General features: G+C 37.2%; 1 long non-coding RNA gene across 1 annotated transcript; it reads left to right on the top strand.

Moving 5' to 3' along the window:
• The first annotated feature begins 1,025 nt into the window (after positions 1-1,025).
• On the top strand, positions 1,026-8,901 carry LOC106489651 (uncharacterized). Its single transcript, XR_010883898.1, has 3 exons — positions 1,026-1,204; positions 2,723-2,841; positions 8,511-8,901. It is a non-coding gene; the product is annotated as an uncharacterized lncRNA (long non-coding RNA).
• The last annotated feature ends 13,928 nt before the right edge of the window (positions 8,902-22,829 follow it).

Below are 22,829 nucleotides of genomic sequence, written 5' to 3'. Positions count from 1 at the left end.
AAACAGTGTGGGCTCTGCGGTGAGCCCACATTTCTCATTCCTCAAATGAGAAATTTGGGGGCGGGGGGGGGGGGAAGAGGGAGAGTGATTTCCTGAGTCTGCTTGAAGTTGCGTGTAGGAGGGTGCTGCAAGACCAGATCTGAGGTTCCCATCTCCCCAGGGTTCCCAGCACCCCACTCATAAGACACATGGGTCAAGGCCACAACAGAAGGCCAGGGAGCCTACCCCTGAGGGGACCATGTGGGGCTCATTAATAAGACAATGTAGATGCAGGCTAGAAGAAAAGAGCAAGAGGCATCACCATTGCAATACTTGGGAATCTTATGGGGGAGCACACACAACATATTGATCCCTTATGATGCTTTGGGAACACTTAGCTGACGAAGCCCCTCAGGAATGAATGCTGTGAATCACTGTGGGGTTTGGCTAGGAATTAAGCTCCAAGCTGCCCAGTGCTATTGAGACTATGATGCTCCCAGGTCCACAGAGGAACAAAACATGAGGGCTTGTAAAACTCTAAAAGCACAGTCTCCTTTTCATTTTACACTGCCTCCCACATTGGGCAGTGGTTGAATAGGAGTTTTGCAGCTCTCCACAGTGGCAATTAAGCAACCAAATTTTCTATGCCTTTGTAGATTTTTTTAATGTCTTTTGAATAATATCATCTGGTTCCATTAACTAGCCAGCCCATGAAGCACCACGATATTCTGGCACCTTTTTTAAGTTTCAGCCTTTTAAAAAGTCTTTACCTTTCTTTTATTATTATGAAAAGAGTCATCTGATGTTCTTTGCATTCCTACACTAGAAAAAGAAAAAAGGACCTGTGAGTGTATTCTTGGTTATGCCTACTAGTGTCTTCAGTGGGAGTGATCAGAAATCAGAGGAACCTGTAAGAAAGGAAAAGGCCTTGAAACACGTTTCTGAGCAATGACATAAGAAGCCAGTAACTCTCTGGAGCCAATTTTAATTCTGAGCACTAAACATTTTCTCATGCTACTCCCACATCCTTAAAACTAGAGCAAACAGTTTGCAGACTCTACAAGCACACTCAGGAAGCCAAACTTTCTTACTCAAATGTTGCAATATTTTATGTGGGTGAAATAATGTTCTGCTAGCTAGAAGCAGAGATTCTGAACATCAGACATACCACTGCATCATCTATAACTGCCATGCTTGTTTTGCCAGAGATGGTGTCTTCAGAAAGGTAAATGGGGAACAGATCCCCAATTCTGCTTAATGGGAATCTTTAAAAAAAAAATGTTTTTCAATTTGAATTTCCGGACTTTTTATGTTCTCTCTTACTGGCATGTCTTGTATTACTGGCCTGTGCTATTAACTGGATAATTTCATTCCTAACGTTAATTGCTTAGTAATTTTTATAAAATCAAGTTTGTGACATCTACATTAAGTTTTGAACCAAACTTTCCCAGCACTTGTGGTGCTTGGTATTTAGTTGAAATCCCCCTAACTTTTAGTTTTGTCTACTACCATAATAGTTCATAAACTAAGTCCCATTTTTCCTCCCTTATTGAGGGCTGAGGATAAGTAATATTTTTATCCCCTAGAGGATTTCTATGCTGTGCACACATCATACTTTCTATCTTAAAAATGCCAGATGAAATATTATAAAACTCATCCTGGTAACTGACATTTTGCTAATATTATTATGTTGATTTTAAAACAGAAAGACAGAAATTAACTAATACTGTAAATGCTTTGAAAACAACAATTAAGGTATAAAAATAGGTAGCTGATTTTGTATGTTTGATTTGCTCTATTGCAAACTGCAGCAGCATGCTCCAATAAACTATTATTCTGGTCGGATCTTTTGTAATATTAATTGGTTACGTTTCTATAGCTTTAAATCAATAAACTGCTTGAAGTTAGCTGGATTAGCTTTCAAACTTTTATGCACCCATTAACTCCTAATCAACAATATCACTGCTGATAATAACACTAAGGCTTTTAATAAAGATAAGCCCCAACCATAGACTGCTAAAGAATTTTGGATCTGAATGCCAGAACTGGACCCTTTTAAACCAGAGTCTGCCTTAGAATAATTATGATGATTTTTAACTTAAATTGCAGACCATTTTTTTCTTTAGACCTTGAAACACATCAAGACCTTAATTCTCACTTACTGCTGGAGCAATATAAAATGGTTTGAGTGGGAATGAGAAACAGGTCCTTAACTATTTCTATATTTGCTGTCTTATACCCACAATTTTCTTAAAATAAGTTGAAATGTGAAATCGAGTCACCATTTTGGACGGTGGGTTTTTTTTTTTTCCATACTGAAATGTTTATATGCATGCTGTAAAAATCATTAACTCAAAGCATTAGCCCAGCTAGTTCTAGCTAAACTTTGTAAGGAAATAAATCTTTTCATATTTTCTCAGAAAAGAAAATCATATTCCATTGACATACCGTTGCTAGAATAAGTAACGTACATATTTTTATGTTTACACTAAAAGGATCTCTGCTGAAAAAAATCAGTCCTTTGTGTAATATTAAACCAGTGAGAGTCATATTGATTTTCATATTTTTCCTATGCTGTCAATCTGCCATTCCCATTGTTTTTGCAGTACTCACATAATAGAAAATATTCAAGAAGTGTTGCATAGCTGTGCTGAATCCATATGTTTAAAGTACACCAGCAACTGCTGGTATTGTTCTTGCATTTCTTTGCTAAAGCTCCCATATCTATTATTACTTATTTCAGAGCCAGCATTCACTTTAGACAACAGGAAAGGAAGTGGAAATACTTACTGCATACTGGATCTGTGCTTTAGATGTTCAAAAAGATAAACAGTACTACTCTGAAATGGGCATTACTTATAGGTTAGAGCCTTTTTTCTGTTTAAATACTTATGACTTTTACTTTGCAAACTTTACCATTTACCTAAGAGTGCCAGTTCACCTAATGGAGTTAAGGTTTGTGCCTGACCCCCCTCTAATACACATTAGAAGACTTCCTGATGTGCCAAAACATATGGAGGTCAAACAGCAGTTGCACAGTGTTCAATTTATTGTCAGCTCTTGCATACATGCACGCGTCCTAAAGGAGCTCACACAGTTACAGAATGAGGTGAAATAAGCTTTGCTGCTCACAGCTCTGCAGCCATTAAATTATTAATGCTCGGGCTGCTGCTCAGAAAGGTTCATTTCCACAGTTCACAAGATCAGCGTCTGGTGAAATTGCTCTTTGGTGCGCTGTGCCAATAGCTCACACACCGGCCCTAATGGGGCAAAGTTAACAAGTCATACAAGGCTTCCCCTTGTAAACGCTTGTGCATGGGGATGTGAGTGCGTGTAGGGAAGTGAGGTAGGTAGGGAAGGAGGGAGAGTCATCCTGAGTCTTACGTGCTCACATCTGCTTGCAAGGTGTGCGATTCCTCGGGGCGGGAGAGCTCAGCCCCACAATTGGCAAAAGCTAAAGACGCCACCCTAATAACTGCTAGGAAAAAATAGCTAGCAAGAAAACAGATGGTTGTGCATGTGAATTTTCTCTCAAAAGTTCTACTTAAGGCTTTTTTATTTTGTTTTGTTTTCATAGCAAAATAGAAAAATGTGAATGCCTACAGAAAAAACCTCAGATTTATTTTCAGATTTTGGTCACAATATTCTTTAAAAATGAAAAACTTACAGATCTGGAAACAATCTTACTGTCACAGAGCTAATTTCAACAAAGGAGTTTAGACTCTAAAATGACCGTGCAATTTCCCACAAATGCTTCCGTGTGCGTAAACTGTAAGATTTTATGGGAACTCTATTTACATGTGCAAAATCATGTGGTTACCTAGTGATGCAAATTTGTAGGCATGAAATAAAATCATAACTGCTGCATATAGAAAGCAGTTGCAAAAACTCTGTATAGACACTAGCTGCAGTTTGACACAGAGCTTCTAAAGCATCTCAGGAATAGAAATAATATATATATTTTTTAAGTCAAGTTAGTGGAAAAAAAGTCCCAGTCCACATTCACAGATATGTAACCATTGGCTTACTGACCATAAACCATATAGAGTGTATGGTTCAGAGAAATTATTTAAATAATGTAGTACTTCTGTACTGGTTTGTCTCTCCTCTGTCCTCTGCGCCAACATAAGGCAAACACTGTGTGTGACAACTGCCCTGAGCTGGGGGAAGGGAGCAAGCAAGGAACTTAAACCTGACATGATTAATAGAGCTGCCACAATTTGTTTACCAGAACGACTTTGATGAACATGTACTTATTCAAGACTGTGAGTTCACTGCCATTTGTCTGTTGATTCACAGTAAGGGTAAAATCAGGCCATCAAACTGTCTGAAAAAATCCCACCCGAGCAAGCTCACTGGAGCAGCCGAAGGTATTACAGAAACGTTCACATGCTCAGTGATCGCTGCATGGTGTGTTTGAGTAATCATCGTACCCCAAAATATGGGCAAAGGACTATGTGGAATGCTTTTCTATACTTCTATAAAATGACCTATACATTCACAAATGATATCCCCCATTGATAAAAATGATATGGAGTGAAATGAGCTGTTTAAATAAAGCAGACACTTCCCTGTTACAGTAATTAAAAAGTTAATGATAAAATCAGTTGGAATCAAGCACCTCAGTCTAAGTACTCTAAACTTTTGTACAGACTGGAAAAAAATCTAAATTAAAATGCTTCTCTGCTTATAGTCATACTGCTGCCTTTCTTTGATCCATGTGGCTAGTCAAATTTAAGAGATTGCAGCTTGCTGTGATGGAAGGAAACACTGCTTTTGTTAGGTGTTTCTTAGATAAAATCCTGTTTACTTATCAAAGAATATCTGAAGTTCCAGAAGAACTCAAATAGGAGACAGCTGATTTTCCCCTAGAGCCAAGCCTCTTTTCAGACGACACTTGACCCCAAAATTACATCTGAGCTTTTCTCAAGATCACACTACCAGAGCTCCTCTGCTCTTTCTTTGTATATAACCCTCATGTTCCTACCACTTCTCTGCAATCCCTGATCCTACCGTAGCCTCTCTAGCCTCTCAATTAATCTTTCTGAGGAGCTTTACACACAGTTCAGGTTTCAGCTGAAATTATAGACAAAACAGCTAGCTCTGCAAAGAGATTTGTTTCTTCCACCTGAATAAAATAACTATTGTTCCAAGAACGTTTCTACCAATCCTCTCAATAACGATGTGTTGTTAACTGGTTTAAAACCTTCCACATATCTAAAGTTATATCAAGCCCTCAGGTTTACAAAATGGGGAGGGAGGGATTCTTAGTGTTAATATCTCCTTCTGCTACATAATATTTGCTTCCAGAAACTAACAATGGCTCAGTAAGCTGAATTTGTAACTGCTTCCACTTCCACTGTCTCCCAGGTGGCAGATGCTTGGATTTTTCATCAAATCATCAACTAGGAGAAATGCAGCCAAGTCACCAAGTCTCTTCATGTTTCTCTTGTTGGCTTTCCTTCAGCATCTCTCATCAAATCTGTGAACTTCATAGTGATCAAAATGGCCGCTGTGTGGTCCACAGGTGTTTACTGTCTTTCAGATGATGAATTTAAGTGTCCAGAACAGGACATCCGAATGGGGAATATCTACTCATACTTTTAAGATATGAGATTTCTCTTTCTCTAGATTACACTGTTGACCACATTCTCAACTCCTGTAGTTCGGCAGGTGAAGAAAAAATAAAGCAAATGCCCAGGAACTGCTAAAATAGAAAAGAGAAATAAAACCAGAATCTGTTATGTTAAAGATCAAAGTGCTCAGCATCTCCTAAAATGTTAGAGACTGAAAATCACAACTTATGGCTTTAATCTTACAGCTATCTCAGGTGTTGCATGCACCTGGACTCATGTGGAGCCTTACTGAGTCTTTCAGTCCTTTGGCACTGTCACCGTGCTAAAACAGGCGTAGAAGCAGTTCAGTGAACTAATTCTTTATATGGAATAATCTGAGAGTGAGCCTTCATATTAGCTACTAAAATATGAGTCATGGAATACTTTTAATTTACCGCATGCACTTAGTTACTATAATTAGATTGTGAATTCACATTTTATTTGAAAGATTTTTTTGATCAACCTGGTAGTCCATTTTTTAGGAGGCTGTTTGTTCAGAGATACACATACTGCACTCATATATAAAATAACACTTTTAGAAATGTATGGCTAAAAACACAAACTGTTGCATAAATAGTAGAATTAGCAAAATAATCAGTTGAACTGGGTTTGTACATAAAAAGTCACTTGTTTTATTAAATGCGGAGACCATAACATAATTCAGTGACAGAGATTGTAGTTCATATCATGCTCCTCCTCTAACACAGTCTAAATTAACTCAAAGTCTTGCCATTATCTTTCTCAAACAAAAACACGGGGTTCATCTTCTAATTGTTAATGTTGCACTTCTGGCAGCAAACTGGAAAATTTTTCATAACTTTCTAAATACAGAATCATTTAAAAATTGTTTTATATCAGAATTTATCAAGTTAGATTCTTTCTCCCCTCACAAGCCTTGAAATGTAATCAGCATTAAAAGATTCCCTTTACAAGAGGGTTGGACTGAAGTCACACTTAGTCTCGTTTTACATATTCAAAGTTAACGTAAAAGATTGTGAAAATAAGTACAAAATCCAGTACAAAATCTTATAGAGCATTATTTACATTGGATGGACTTTTAGAGTATTTGAAGGTTGGGGGTAGGGGGTCCATTTTATTTTTAGCCTTTGAGGAAAAGGAATTTTGATGTGATTTTTACTCGCCCTTTTTTTTGCTGAATGCTATTCATCACGAGAATAGGGAAAAGTGTAAGCCTTTTCTCAAACTGTGACCTCACAGTGCCAGCTCACCATAACGCAATGGTATTGATAAATACACAGCTATTTTTTTCTGCTGTGCAATAACAGGCAGTAGTATATAAACCATTCTTCTACAGAATCTTCACAAAAAGTCTGTTTAGATTTTTTTCCCCATTTGAGTGCCAAAAAGGCTTCAAATTACACAATGCAATCTTGCAGCTTCATCCAGTGAGAAACATACATTCTTTAAGATATGAGGAAATGTAATCATCAATGTATTTTAAAAACAGAAGACCACATATACCAATTAACTCTTTTTTCTCAATTCCAAACTGAACAAACAGGAACCCTAGGGAACATTTGACCGATATTTGTTGCTGTCTGAATATTTGGGATAAAGGAGCACTATATTAGCCATAGAACAAATCTTACACTACGAACACATTGAAGACCTATGCACTAAATGCCAACTCAGAGAAAATTCAAAGTCCTTGGGGAGCACCATGCCCTCAGGAGCAACTTCGTCCCATAAAGACATAAAGAGAAATTTTCCAATATGAATGTAGATGGAAAAAATGAGTCACTAGTCTCTCTTCATCCAGTTCTTCCTATCTTCATTGCATGAAGTATAATCCTTGCAAACAACTAGAATATTTTATATGCACAGAAACAGAACAAACCATGCATTACATATAGCAATGTGAAAAAACAGCAGAGCAATACATTAAATCGAACATATTTTAAAAAGGTGTGACTAAAGAGAAATATAAACCATCAAATTATAATTTAAATGAATATGAATAATGTAAAATATTAAAACTCAAAATAACTAGACATGAACAATTTACAAAATACTGCCTAAAATAAGAAAGGTTACCAGAGTCTGTTAAAATAATTGTTTTTTTAATTGTTTCTCTGCTTTGTAAGGTAAATCATAAATGATCCTCTAAACATAAGTTAAAAAACTGTATGTAGTGACTCTAGAGCTATATCACTAGCAGGTCACTTGCCAGTACAACGTTTGGACTCCCTTCTTCTCAACACCTGTACCAAATGCGGTACCTTCCATCATTTAACTAGCTAAGGATACATTTTCTTACAATAAATACTAATTAGTATTATATTGTCTTCACTCCAAATCCAAAAGATGTCCGTATCATTCTGCATTCAGGAATTCTAATAAGATTAAATATGATAGTTAAGTTAAAATCAGATCTTTTTTGTCAAAGAAGGTACAACTGTAGTCACCAGTGGGGTGTCATTTGGGATTGTTATACTGGGACTTTCCACATGGTGCATATTTGGGGTGGAGAAGGAGGGTGGGGATTAAGATACATTTAATGGAACTATATGTTGATCCCACATGGAGTAAAGATCTGTTAGTAGAGAGGTATGAACAAATCCAGCAATCTGTTCAATTTAAAAAAAAAAGCAGCTATTCCTTCTTTTCAGTAATTCAATCTTTAAAAGATATAGTAAATAACTAATTGACAAAAAACTGCAAAAGAGAAAGCCCCTTACTGTAGCTAATGATCTAATTGTTCTAATATTCCATGCCTCTCAAAAACTGTTGTATCCAATGGTAGAAAAGCCCAAATAAAACACATCTGCAGAACAGAGACACTGTTACCCACATCCTTCTTCTCTATGCAGCAAAATTACACTGGTTTTATTGCTTACAAAGTCTTCCAGAAACAGTAAGTCTGAATAACTTCTCCATTTTAATATTTTATTTTAGACCAGTGGGTTGAGGATCAAATCAGGAACCATTTTCAAGTCACAGTATTTGAAAATCTTAAGAGGTGGGTAAGAAACACAGAAAATTCTTACGAAACATTTGTTTAAATTGATCATGTCATTTTCTTTTAATATTCATCTCTCCATCAGCACATCTCAAGAAAAATTCTGTTTGTAAGAATATTCACAAAGAGAATTTCAGGCAAGAGGAAGAAAACTGTTCAATAAAGTCCTCGGACTGTTCCCATGACCAAAACAGGAACAGAAACGGTATTATATAACTGAGAGGATCAAGCATACAGACCAACTAGTGTGATTAACTTAACGTTTTGTATCAAATAACTGAATTAATACTCAATTTTTACATTGACCATATAAAGAAATGTATTCAAATAAAGTAGTATTCCACCAAATTATGATTAAACTGTTTGTATTTTTTTCCTGCATTAGAGAGCACTTTACCTAGAAACAGCCTAATTTAATCAAAGAAAACTCTTCACATAGACAAATTCAAGTCAGTGCTAGAAAAGATAAATTGCCCCAAACTGTATTAGTTAGCAGAATACTGTCTTTGAGCTGCCTTCCTTACATCCAAAGAAAGCATTAAGAAGCACCCAGACTTTTTCTCACAAGCACTAGTTTAAATGATATGTAAGAGCTAAGATGTAGATTTGTGCTAGAAGACTAATCTTATACATGCAGCAGTATTGCAGAAAGTGTCCAGGAGAAATTAAAAATATTCGGTTCCAAACATTTATGACCAGCACCTTTAGCTCTAGAACTAAAGACCTTCAGCGCATGAGAGAGGAATGCCACCAGAAGATTAATTTTTCCCTCCAGGAATTATTGCAAGTTTCTGTAATTGCAAGACAACTTATCAAAAGCTTTTGCGGTAAACATAATGGAATAGTGAATTAACCAAAAGGACAATACTCCCTTCTCAAATAACTACCTTTAGCTGAGTTTAACTAGAGCTTCAGTCTTTCATGAAAGGACATAATTTAGCTCCAAAAAAAGGAAAAAATGCTTATAGCTGCCTGATGATTCATACATAAATATATTTGCATCAAATTCCTTGGAAAGCTCCTCATCAGCAGGTTTGCACAAGCAGCTGACCAGCCTTTTTTTTTTCTCTCTCTGGTCAGCCATAAGTGCTATGCTCCAGTTTAATTCTTCCCAGAGTTGCTTCTGTCTTTGTATCCAATTTGAAAAGTTTGTTGATTTGTGAGAGAACCCACTTTTATTCAGTAATATTTCCAACAGAAATGTTCATCTTATTATCCATCAGAAGATATCAAAAAATGCTTCTGCAACATCACACCCCAAAAACTTCAATTTTCTTTTGTTAGTATCACTGATTTCCCAAAATTCACACCCATCCAATTATGCTATGAATAAATTATATCCCTTTAAAATCAAACACAAAGAAAATCTTATGAATTGGTGGGAACTCAAACAGATTTTTTTTTTCCTTATTTAACAACCATTGTTCAAGTATATTGTATTTGTTATTTTTCAGGTTACAAATACTGTTATGCAAGTTAGCATGTAGCTCACAGAGTGCCTCTACTTCTTCCCCATTTATTTTCTATTTCAGTTTTTAAAGTTTCAAATGCAAAAGTCAAGCCAGCAAATGATCTTGTATGTGTCTTCACAATAACACTATGCTGTAACTGAATTGAAAGTCAGGTTGCTTTTAAGAATTCTAATAGCAGGATGCATACTTCATACATTACCTCTATTTTCCTCTTGCCCTTTCCACCTTGTTTGTAGTTCTGCATAATTTGTAATCTGCTCAGGAGGGTGAGATAATTGCCTGGTCAAAATGGAGAATATTGAGGCAGGGCTTGAGCCTGAAAATCCTTTCTTGAATAAGCAGTCCTTACTAAAATAGGTATTAGCAATTGAATTCAAGAGGAGAGTTTATATAAATGCAGTTTGCAAGTTTCTGGTCTGGGAGGATATTGAACACAGTGCTTCTGGTTTCCCTACAGAAATGGATATCAGCTATGTTTTAATTTTCCATTATTCAGTACAACTGGAAAAGAATTAGTTCATTAGAACAGGATGGATCTTCCTGTGCTTAGTTAGCTTTTTAAGTTACTACAAATTTTTAAGGCCAGATAAAACAGTGCATCTCCAGAGACTTCAGCAGAATTGTACTGTTATTCACTGAAAAACTCCCACTGCCATTTTATAATAAGTCCTGTGATAATTTCCAAGTAATATTGTATTCGACAGAAAACATGGAAACAGAAAGAGGTATAATGCATTTTTATAAATCACTGCAGAGACCCAAGAGTTCAAAAGGAAGATATAGAATAGTAAACCGTAATAATACTTAGTAATTTTGTTTTAATAGATTAATCAGGAAAAGATAAATATACAAAACAAATATTTCTTAAAATCAGATTACTTTGATATAGTCTTAAAAAATGGAAGCAGGCAAGGAAAAGAGGATGTCTAGCAAATTACAATGTGAGTAAGATAAATCAGCTACATGCCACTTTTTTTTCTTTGTATCAATGGAAAATGTTTCTGTTTCTTTTCCAAAGGGAAAGGGGGGAGAGGTTTTAATTAGTATTCCATAAACAGCTCCAATACTTTCAGCAGAGGACAATAAACAAATGACAAAGAATGTGGATCTTCAAAAGTGGCAAGGCATTTGGAGAGAATCTGTGGAAACAGTGGGAACAAAAATAAAGAGCCTAATAGATGAAGTATAATCTCTATAAGAAGGACAAGATGCACAGAGGGTAGGCAAGAGCATGGGTTATTTGGGATTGTTGGAACTGACACATCTAATCCAAAAAGTAAACTAAACACAGAACCTTTGTATTTCAAAACCAGCTTAGGTAGCAGACTTTTGTGTGCCTTCTACCTTTCTAGCTGAGAAAGGAAAGTTAAAAAAACCCACAAACCTTTTCATGGAGAGTAAATGGCATACTTTAGAATCTCACTAAATCAAAATTCCTGGACTGTTTGGTTAGGAATGCATTTGAGAGCCTGGCCACTTTCTTTCAAACTTGTTTGCTTTTCTTCCTCTCCGCTTCTCTTCACTCGACGTAGTCTGCCTGTGGTGCCTCGATTTTAGACCATTCTTTACCCTTTAAACTGTTGCTGTCAAACACAACAATAAAAGGGAGCTTCATAACAAGAAGAGTATTCTACCAAGATGCTTCTCCAATATATATTGCCATTATGTATCTTGACAGACCCTTGTGATTAATATCGTTATTCTAAGCCAATGAAATTGATCCTGTCATCACCTTTAGAAAAGACAACCAAAAGAAAAAGTTCATTTCTAGGGTTTACACAGGAGATGGAAAAAAACTTAAAAGTGGGTCAAAAGTGGCCATCGTGCAAAAGGCAAATTGATTCCTTATATGTGTTCCCCTCAGACTTCTGCCAACCATGCCTAGTCACGCAACAAAACACCTTGGAATTTATCACTATCTAAATCTAGTGTCCCTGATATACTTTCATTAGTTGCATTGTCCAGCAACACAGAGAGTATTTTCACACAACCTGGAATGAACCATATGTTGCTGGCAATTTATCATCCTTGTCTGAAATTCTTCTGCTCCTATAGACACGCAGTAAAATTCTCAGGCCAAATAAAAACTGTCAGGGAACAACACAAATCAGTCTTACAAACAGGTAATGGAACAATTTCATTGATCAAAAATATTTACAATAAAAGCAATAAAGACATAAACACTGCATCTTTATCAAATTACTTTTTTTTTTAATCTCACCTTTTTTTTCTTCATCTGTCTGACAGTACATAAATGTCCAGAGAAACTATATTTCTTTGGGTATGGGTGATCTTTTTGATAATAACTTGCTGCTTCCTTCCTTTTCCTTTTTGCTGCTTGAGTGAAAAATTCCTCAGCAAAACTGCATTTTTGGCTGAATTGATTGCCTGAACCTTTAATTCTAATGTTTCAGTACATCGACTCCTGGAGATTATATATGTGTCTTGTATTTCATAGACTTTTAGTTGTGATAATTTAGGCTTAGATTGCTGATAATGTTAGACCATTAGACAATATATAGTCTGACAGCAGTCATAAAACAGGCATTTGTTACTGCACTGTGTTTTATGTTGCTTAATGGTGTGTCCACAAATGTTTGCAAAACATAAAAGATGCCAATATTTTAGTGATGCAATAAGACTGAATCAAATAAAAAGCCATGTCTTTGTGACAAGAAAATTTATTCCAAAACAATGACAGCAGAATTTAAATGAAAAGTTTTATAGAAAGGAATAGTATGCTTGTCAGAAGTTTATATGTATATATCTATTGGTGTGCTAAATTGATTATATACAGTAAATGGCATTGCTGCTATTACACAGCATTTTGATCATTTCCATATGCTCTAGGCTTTTATTTTGACTTTGCAATTATGAATGTATAATCACAGTTATTTGAGCAGGTTACATTTTGCAGGGAGAAGAAGTGATTGATTGATTAAGAAAATAACACATGAACATAGGAAGGCTTAGACACTAGCGATACACAAAACCAAAGTGCTGACTACTTACAGGCATCAAAATATATACTACTTTTCACAAAAACAAGTATGTTAATTTGAATTTTATCAGGATCCAAGGCCTGGTACACAGCCTGTTACAATGAATGCAAAGCTGCTTGGATTTTAAAATAAAATATACATATATTGACAATGATCTTTTTTTGTTATATCACCATTTTACAGATAATAAACCAAGATAGGTGATGGATTAAACCAGCTTCTAGATTAAGACCAGATTAAAAAGTTTCATACTTAAATTCTGCCTACTTAAAATGATCTTTGCAATGACAGCAAAATACTGCTTCCCATTTCTGTCCTAACCTGATATAGAAGGGATAGACAAAGAGCTGCTGAGTTCCGCCATAGGAGCATTTGCCAATCTGTGCTGGATAAAGCCATATCCTGTATCTTTGGGGGGGGGGGGGCGTTCCCCATACGTAAACCCTGGGGCCTGTTGCCCTCTCAAGCAGGGAGGTCACCAACCTCACCAAGAGGCAGCAGAGCGGCTCACAAGGTGACTCAAAGCCCCCGATCAAGTATAGCTCCATCCAGAGCATGCAGGCAAGGGAAGTGACTGGGGCTTATGTGATATGACAGCTGGCATCAGTGTTGGTCAAACTGCAGCTGTGTTGCAAAGCTGGGGGAACCGCAGTGGAGGTGCCTAAAGTGAAGGAGCACTCCCACCAATTTTTACCTCTCTTTCAAGCTCAGACATGAAACAAAGGAAATGGTCCACCATATGGGGAAGGCAAGTGGTGAAGACAGAGACAGAAGAACAGCTCCTGTCTTGCAGAAGAGGCATTGCCCAACATAGCACAGTACCATGGTTCCTGCTCCAAAGGCATAGGTAGCAGGCAGAGGCCAACAACATAGCTGACAAACTCCAGGGAAGACCCCTCTGTCCTCACTTGTAGCCCAGAGTACGAGAGGCATCAGCATCCCTTCCTCTCTTGCAAGACGGACTGTTGCAATGAAGTTAGACAATTGGAGCTAGCAAGGTCTCATATTCAGCATCCCCAGTGAGTTAGTGGGAGTCCTCGGCTGGTAGAGAAGGACCTTAGAGACCATGCCTGTTCCCTTTGCTGCTCAGCAGTAACTTCTTGCTGAAAAAAAGAGTGGGGTGAGACACAGGTAGCACTAGAGCTGACAGACAGGGGGAGATGCAGAAGGAAAATCAATGAATGAGACAGTACAAGATAGACAGGCATAAGAGATAGGGCTGCTTATCTTCTACCTGGTTCACATCCTCCAGATGTTTTTTTTTTTCTGAATTCAGCCCACCCCTTTGCCTCCTTGCTGGAGGCAGTTATCACTACATAACTTAGGCCAGTACTTTAATCACAGCTGAATTTGGCTTTGTTGTTTATAAAATAATTCCAAGACTTTTAGAACAGTAACTCTCTTAGTATTTGCCATGTCTATACTTTGAAATCATTTTGTTACATTCTCTTCTACAGCTCCTCAGAGACTCTTAATTGGTTATGAGTAGTTTCTTGAGGATTTTTGCTGAGATGATGTACAAGCACATTTTTGACTTTCACATTAAAGAGTGAGTAACATATGCTGCTTTCAAAGAGTGGGACTATTTCTGGTGGCCTTTTTAAAGCCCTACGATATGGCCAGTTGTCATTTTCTAATTCACAGCTTGTTTTCAGTGGCAAAACTCACCTTTTTCCAAGCAAGGTTTCTTTATTTTGCAATCTATTTTCCCACAAAGTACTACTGTTTCTGTACACGTGATGTGCTGGTGATAGCAGGTAAGCAAGGCCATGAAGAGGAGTTTGGCTGATGTACAATCATTCAGGCAGCACATTTCACCTGCAGAGACTTGGACAGACTTGGGAGATTTTGGCGACTGGTATTTCTCTGACTCCAAATTATGTAACTGCCAGAGGAATGAACATGATACAAAGAAATCAGCTGCTTACAACTATTAAGAGGGCTATTACATTCATTAAAGCAATAAGGAACAAACTGCACACTTTGGGTCATAACTCCAGAAAGTGGAAAAACAGTCCTCTGTTTCTAACTGGAATTGTCTGTAGAACAATAGTACTTGGCACTCTGAAAAAGAAAAAACCTTTAGAAATTTATACTTAAATTAGCACACAAAATCCTGGTTGTGCCAGAAAGTGCTGTTAATCTGTTTTGCATAAAGGGAGGAGAATAAAGCAGAAACTTCTCTAAAAGCAGCAATGGTGTTTATGTTACCTGGGGATAGGAAGGCACACCTTGGTTCATAGATCAGTCTCAATAAGCTGACAGTGAAGAAAGGGAAACGTATTAGACTATTTTATGCCAATATGGCTCATACTTGATGGAAGTCAGACAGAGCAGTAAAAACAATTCATAGGTTCTATCTTATAGTAAGAGTTGATCCTATGATTTTTAAAAGAAATGGAAACTTTGGTGAGACCTGGGATTGAATCCTAACAGAAATATGGTGATTTCAGAACTTGCCATGAGTTACTTCCCATCCTTCATAAACCTTTTGAGGGGAATTGAGGCCTGCTTTGGCCACTTCAGATGTCCAGGAAGCTGATAGAAAATTATCCTCGCTTGTATTACTACTATCTCCCACAGCCTAACAATGGGTCTGGGATAAATATTTCAAGATAAAGTGGCTGCAGATTAGAAATGCCTTAAATAGAAGAGATACCACAAAACTGCACTTATATGTTACTGCCAGTAGAGCAAATCAGATCTGCCTGCAGCTGAATTTTTCAAAAATTTTCATATGTTTTTGTTCAAGAACGTACAGTCTTCGTTCATTTAGGTTTATTTTCCTTCATTTAGGTTTGCTCTAGCTATTTCCAGTTTGTTTTCCAGACTGTGGCTGTCGTGGGTGACATGTTAGTAAATACCAGTTTTAAGTTACCCACTAAGGAGGCATACTTTTTTCCACTGAATTTGCACTAAATTTAAGCTTACATAGGGAAAAAGTGTACTATAAAGTAGGGCCCTTAGGTTCAGTAAAATGACTGTAGCTCTGCTAAAACAGAAACTATCGGGTACCTACTACTGCTGTAAGATTGCTACGCATGGAGTCAACTTGTTTGTCAGGCAACAATGCCATTGACAACAACAACACCCCAAAAGCACAACTACAGCTCTGCAGCTGCTTGCAAAAATTCACAGTTCAATTTTAATGTCACCTTCTCTATTCAACAGCAGTTCTCCTCTTCCCAGTTTGAAAAAACAGCTGTGGTGTCAACAGGCACATTATGTAAAAATAAGTGGATGAAGAAGAACGCTCTTTGATCAGCAGAATATACCGACATCTACAAGTGCAAGGGGCACTGGAGGAATTCCTAAGAAGTAAGTTCCAGCAAGGGTGAATTTGTTGGGAGGCTAATTGTATGAGAATCTGTCAGACAGTAAGAGAAAGTTGTAAGCTTCCAAACCATATGATCTAAACCTAGAAAAAAAAAAAGTACTTTTGCTTTCAAAAGTCTCCCAAAAGACTAAAAATAGATCACGGGGAGATGAATCAGAAAACTAGCTTGCAGACAGACTACACAGTCCTTTGATGTTTCAAAACCATTGAAGGTCAGTCTATTTCAAAATATCACTGCTTGAAAGTTTTCTTTCTTCCCTCTTATTTCAGTGAAGTTTGCAATTAGGGTAAACTTTTGGGCTAGTAGGATGTTTTCAGGCATCGAAACAAAAACAGAAGGAAAGTTCATGGTTCTCTGTAGATATTAGATTTCCATGTGCTGCAAAACCCACAGTAAGTCCTACTCCAGCAGGATATACCCATGGTTAAACAAACACCTTTAGGGTACTTCAAGATTATATTTTGTTCAGCCTCTGGTTAAAGGTCAGCTCTTGTAAGTAACTAATTTTTTAGTTTTCCTTTGGGTGGTCAACAAAAAAGTTTCCATGTAAACTTCAGAAAAACAAACATGCTTGAGGTTTTATTCTGTAAAGCCATCTGACTTCTAATGGAAAGTGAAGGCTTTTAAAATGCCTTCCCTTTTATAAACTCCTCATGTCGAGCAGCCAGATTATGCTTAAAGTGATAAAATGTGATAATCACTAATCTGAAGACAGAACCTCGGGCAGATGAATAATACTCGCTGGCAAAACCTGACAACAGGCACCATGTTTAATGCCATGTTGCTGTGCTGATGCTTTCCTTTTGCATTAGAGGATTTGAAATATGCAGTTGATTTAGCCAATCAAGCAGCAAAAAATTTAGTGACCTGCTTTTCCACTCTTACTTTTTTGGTATACTTTAATTCTGTAACAAGAATCCAAACAGTTTATCAGAAGGCCAATTTACTGGCAAAATCCCAGATTGCTAGTTTTAAAAATTATCAGCAGTTACTGAGGATGCCAAACTTCACTGAGATTGGTGAATCCAACACCTGCAGAGAGATAACAGAGGAACCCAGGACTATTTCAGAAACACCAACAGTATCACATTCACAGCTAGATAAATATCACATGACAAGAAGCGATAACAAACATACTGCCATAACCTCAGGAAGATCTAAGTTTACAGAGATTAAGGGGGAAAACAAGAGGAAGTGCAGTTAAACAAAGAGCCTAAAAGATACTTCTACTTCACATCAGTTGGGGAAAAATCAATAGAAAAATACAAAGAATGAACTCAGTGTGTTGAGATCCTTATAAAAATAACTCAGAGCAAATGCGAGCAAGCTGGAAAATCAGACCCATGTTATTGGTTATTAAAGTGCTACCAGGAGGATTTAAGCCCTTAGGTGAGCTGACTTTCAGATGCATGCAGTTTCTTTTGCAGAGGGTGCGTTTGGGAAGGAACACGTCAGCTTCTAATAACTGGTCACAAAATGCAAGGCACACATGCAACTGCTCAGGTTAACCCGACTGACTCAATCTTATACAACAGAAAATGACATCACCTCCAGCCCCTCAACTTGGAACCAACGCTGAGATAAATGATGCTGCTTTTGCCAAGTTGTGCTGTCTCGACTCTTCAGGAATATTCCCAGAACTCTATCCCTGACGTTGGATTAACACTGAGCCACCACTTCTGAGCAAATTGGATGCTGTAAATATTCAGAAAGGGTCAAAATTAATATGGTCAAAAAAATTAAATGGTCAAAATTCGAGGTCTTTGAAGCAGTGAGTATAATTTACTTCACTTTTTTATACCCAGACCTTCAATCTGAGTTCAGTTTTTCTATTATGTCTTAAGGCTTAGTTATATTTTTTCCCACAAAAATAACTCCGGTTTAGAGATAGTAGTCCTTACTATCACTACTGGATGAAATAGTAATGATTTACTTGTCATACATGATGAAAAAGTTCTAAATGTGGGCCATTATTCTGAAAATAATGAAATTTTATTTTAGATTGTATACAACAAAGATGGAAAAAAATTAGTAATAGTTGCTGTTTCATTATGCTTAACCAATATGAACCTGTATAGCTACTGACCATATAATCCCACATTCATGTAAAATGACACAATGCCTTGCAAATTCTGATGAGTATGAATATGTAAGCAGCCTAGTAGATTTAAGAGACCTTTCCTGACTTCTTTCCTAACAAATGAAATTAAACTAGACTTTTGATTGGAAGTTCTTTCATAGGTACAATCATGGGCCTGTCACAAAGCAGAAGCAGCTGGGAGAATACTTCCTTCTCACCTCAGGGTCAGAAGAGCAGCCATGGGGCTTCCTACATGCTCTCTCTCTGGAGAGAAAGGTGTTGTTACCAACTGTAGTGCTACCTTCTCCAATTCCACCCTTCCAGTAAAACTGAGCACACATCCTCAGCATTTCCTGTTCTCCCTCTTCAGACCAAGGATGCCTATTACAGACCAAGGAAAGGCAGTTATTGACCTGTTCTAGCATATTAGACTTCAGAGGTATATTCAATATGGTTGCAGATCTTGTATGAAATGTTTCCCTTTCTCTTGTGTTTCAAAGGCCAGTCATGAAGTAAAAAGTTGTTTTACTAACACACTTCAAGCTTGTTATAGCATCTGGGGATCAGTCATAACCTTTGGGGCCATTTATACCAAAACAGAGTTAGTTAAGGAGCTTTAAAGTTTGTCTCTTAACGATGCTTTCAGTTGTGCAATGCAAGTTTAATGCAAGTTAAAAAAAAAAAGAAGATCAAGACCCAGAAGACGTTGTGTACTATTCCAGTAGAATGTTTGTTTTTTAAGGTATCTGTTTCTGCAAGTTGTTAACACAGATTCAGGTGTCACTGAAACTGTAACCTGGTTAAAAACAGTACCGAGAGCTGCTGGGGGTAAACAGCATATTCAGGTATTTCTATTTTCTAATTGATGAAGCAGTTTTGAACGCATTTCTTACATATTCACACAGAACATTCCTCCTAATGCTTGGTGGCCCATTGCCCCTGACGTCACTGCAGTACTCAGAAGTTTTACGACTGGTCTGCTACAATCTTCCAGCAGGAAGTTAGACACAAACTGAACTTCAGGCATGTGAACCATCCCATTGAAGTTAACAGCACATTTCAAGTTTATATCCATGTGCCTGTAGGAGTATGGTTCCTCAGCATCTTCATGCCTCTCAGTTAAAGAGGACTAGTAGTTGGAGACAGCTTCCAGAAGTATTGGTAACATTTCCTTTTGCAGCTCTGCGGATTCAGGGTAGGGCAGCTCCTGTAATAATAAGGGAGGAAAAGGAAAGAGCCCTAGAGAGCTAGACTTGCCATTTCTAGAAGAGGCTACCTTGTGCACCTCAAATCCCAGTGGCCCAACCAGGACTCCTGCTCAGACAAAGTAAGGGTTGTGGACGCTTGCTGTCCACAGCAGCCTGCTGCCCTGGCAGCTGCTTACTTTTTTTTTTTTTTTTCCTTAGAGCTGGCTGCGATAGCAGTCGTTCTCAACCTTTTCATAAGGACAGTTGAGTGCACAGAGACTTGAGTAAGGAGAGCCAAAGATAACTTGTCACCTTGCACAATGAAAGGAAGCCAGGCGTACTGAGCCTCACGCTGATGAAACAGACATTTCACACTTCTGTTCTGGAGACAGAAGTGGTTTAACATCTTTGAGGTCTCTTGAGAGTCCACTTTTCAGGGCCGCTTTCACACTTCTGTATATGAGGCATAACCTCTAGCATATTTTCATCCCAACTCAAACACTGAAAAAATAACAGAAGCTAACACCAAGGGAGAAAAAGATGATGAAAACTCCTGACTATTTGGAAAATAAAAATTAGAGAAGGTCCAGATATTTGTCATAAATGAGCTGTTGAAACCACCAGCTCCCTCTGTGAAGAGAAATGCTGTCTTTGCCCCATTCTTAGTAGTGGAGACATTTGGACTGCATTAAACTGCAGAGTGGGAGGGGATTTAAAACAAAGTTTCCGTTGCCAAAGATTGCATGTAAGGCTGCTTTAAAAAAAACATGATTGACATAGAGCTTAATGTTATGATGTTTTCAATTAATTTAAAAGCTTTTTTTATTGATCATTTTTATTACAGTTGTTCACTTATTTTGTAACTTTTATTTGGCATAAGTCTCAGTTTATTTAAAACATTCTGAAAAATTAAATTACTTTTTCAAGTATTGTAAGTACTGCACAGAGCTAGGTTAGTCAAGTTCCTGTGACTATTTGTGATTTGATGTCTCAAAAGTTCATGTTGTGTTTGTTTTTCATTTATTGGCCTGATTTCGCAAGGCTTTGTGTGAGGTTTAGCTTCAGTTCTGTTTGAGGGTGCTAAGCACCTTGAGAATTCTCGCTATCTTTTTTAACTGATATTCAACAAATTCAGATACTGATGATTCGAGTAGATTTGTGTACAAGTCAAATCTGATATGAGGATTCCTTTCATCAATAAATTAGTTTACATTATTATATTCTTGCTCTTATAATCTATTCAATCCATTTTTTCCATTCACATTTAATTATTTCAGTTTTGGTTGAACATTATTGTTCTGACTTAAGTCTAGGTTCTGCAATTTTTGTTACTTTGGTATTAATGTCTTTAAAATTCTGAAAATCAATGGATATGTCCAGGAAAGGAGCTCAGAAGTGCTTGGGTGACATCGATATCATATGCACTTTTGGGACACAAGCACAAGAAGTAAGATGTAGTGCAAGTCCTATGCTGAGGATTTGCTATGACTGAAGATTTAGTATTAATTGGGTATAAATGGCTATAACAGAATGATCCTAAGTACTTTGAGCTATTAAATATAAGTAACTTGATCTATTTCTAAATCAATTATAACCTGCAGGGAGTGTGGGGGAGAGGGAAAAGATGATGTAGAAGTGCAGAAGGAGGAAGGAAATGGAGAAAAGGAATAGACTGGAAACCATCAGATGGTTTTCATCAGTTTGTATGAAGGGAAACGTAACTATAATGCTATCTACATGAAGAAAAAACACATGACAGCCTATTTGCTATTTTTGCTAATAATTTATAGACTCAAGATTGCCTGTCAAGCTTGCCATAAAATGCATCTTTTTGAAAAGTATAAGCAACACTAAAAGGTTACTTCAATGATTCTACCTATAGCTTTGCTTCACAAAAAGAGTTGGGAAGAGGTAAGTTGGTGTTTTTTTCAATGCATAACTAGATGAATGGGATATTTCATTCCTAAAACCGATACCATGTTCTTTTTTTCATTCTGTTACAACAACCCTTCGGCTGCATAATCAACCCCAAATACTAGCCAACATATCCTACAACTTTAGACAAGCACCACACCATAGAAGAATACATCACAGAGCAACCTCAGTGCACAGCTGTTGTTACTAGGCTGTTCTTAATCAATCTAGCAGAAGGAAAACACCATGAGGTTAAAATCAGTTTACGCAGGTGTCCAATAATTTAACACTTATTCAGGTGTATGACTTTTCCTCTATAAAGCCTTCTTTCTTCACCGTAGGCATTGTGAAATATTCTCTCCTCTACCCCTACCTGGTGTTGCCTTCTTGATGTCATTCCTGTCTGCAATATTTTGACAGATGGCAGTCCCACAGCATATGCCCCTTTCCACACAGAATCTGGGGGAAAGAAGTTGCCAATGTTTTGGATAGCCTTTCTGAACAAATAGACCCAGCTCAAATCCCCAGAAAAGCAGCAGAAGAAGAGAAATAAGACTGTGACAGGAAAGGAAAATCAGCTATTTAAGTTTGTTTTAAACTGCAAAAGCTGCAGTTTTATTCTGAATATGTTGCTGAAACCTAGCGTCAGAGCAGTATGTGAAAAGAGGCTGGAGTGAGAAAAGGGGAATTGCCTGTGCCCACTTTTGACAGCATTTTGTTAATATGCAAAACTTGTCATGAACCAAAATGTTTGATGAAAGACCTACACACTCAAAAAAGGGACTTAAAATTTTTGCAAGGTGCTTCCCACAACTCAGTGATTTTTCATCTGTAGGATAAAAAAGTGGAAATACAATTCCACATGAGTAGGATTGGCTTAAAAATTCAAGTTTGCCAAAATGGAAAGATAAAGATTTTAGCAGCACTCATTTTGAAGCAAAAAAGATAAGCTTTTAACTTCAGACAGTCCCCATTTCTGATTAAATTCTTTAGCACTCTGATTTCCTTTCCCAGAATATGAAATCAGATCACAGAAAGGGGGAAAAAAAGACCCCAGAGAGGAGACCATTACTGACGGAAGCCATGTGTCATTAATTCAGTTATAAATTATTAGCTGAAAGCAGCCTCTCAGCATTTGTATTTGATGAACAAAAATTGATTGCTTCAAGGGCATTTCAATCCTTTTGATGTTACCATCTTTTAGTCCACCACAAATCTGAATCCTTAACAGAATGATTATAGCATTATAGTAATCCTAAGAG

Source organism: Apteryx mantelli, chromosome 3 (assembly GCF_036417845.1).
Source record: "Apteryx mantelli isolate bAptMan1 chromosome 3, bAptMan1.hap1, whole genome shotgun sequence".
Classification (NCBI taxonomy): Eukaryota; Metazoa; Chordata; class Aves; order Apterygiformes; family Apterygidae; genus Apteryx; species Apteryx mantelli.
Note: the sequence above shows the minus strand (reverse complement) of the source record. Positions and strands in the feature narration are given on the sequence as shown.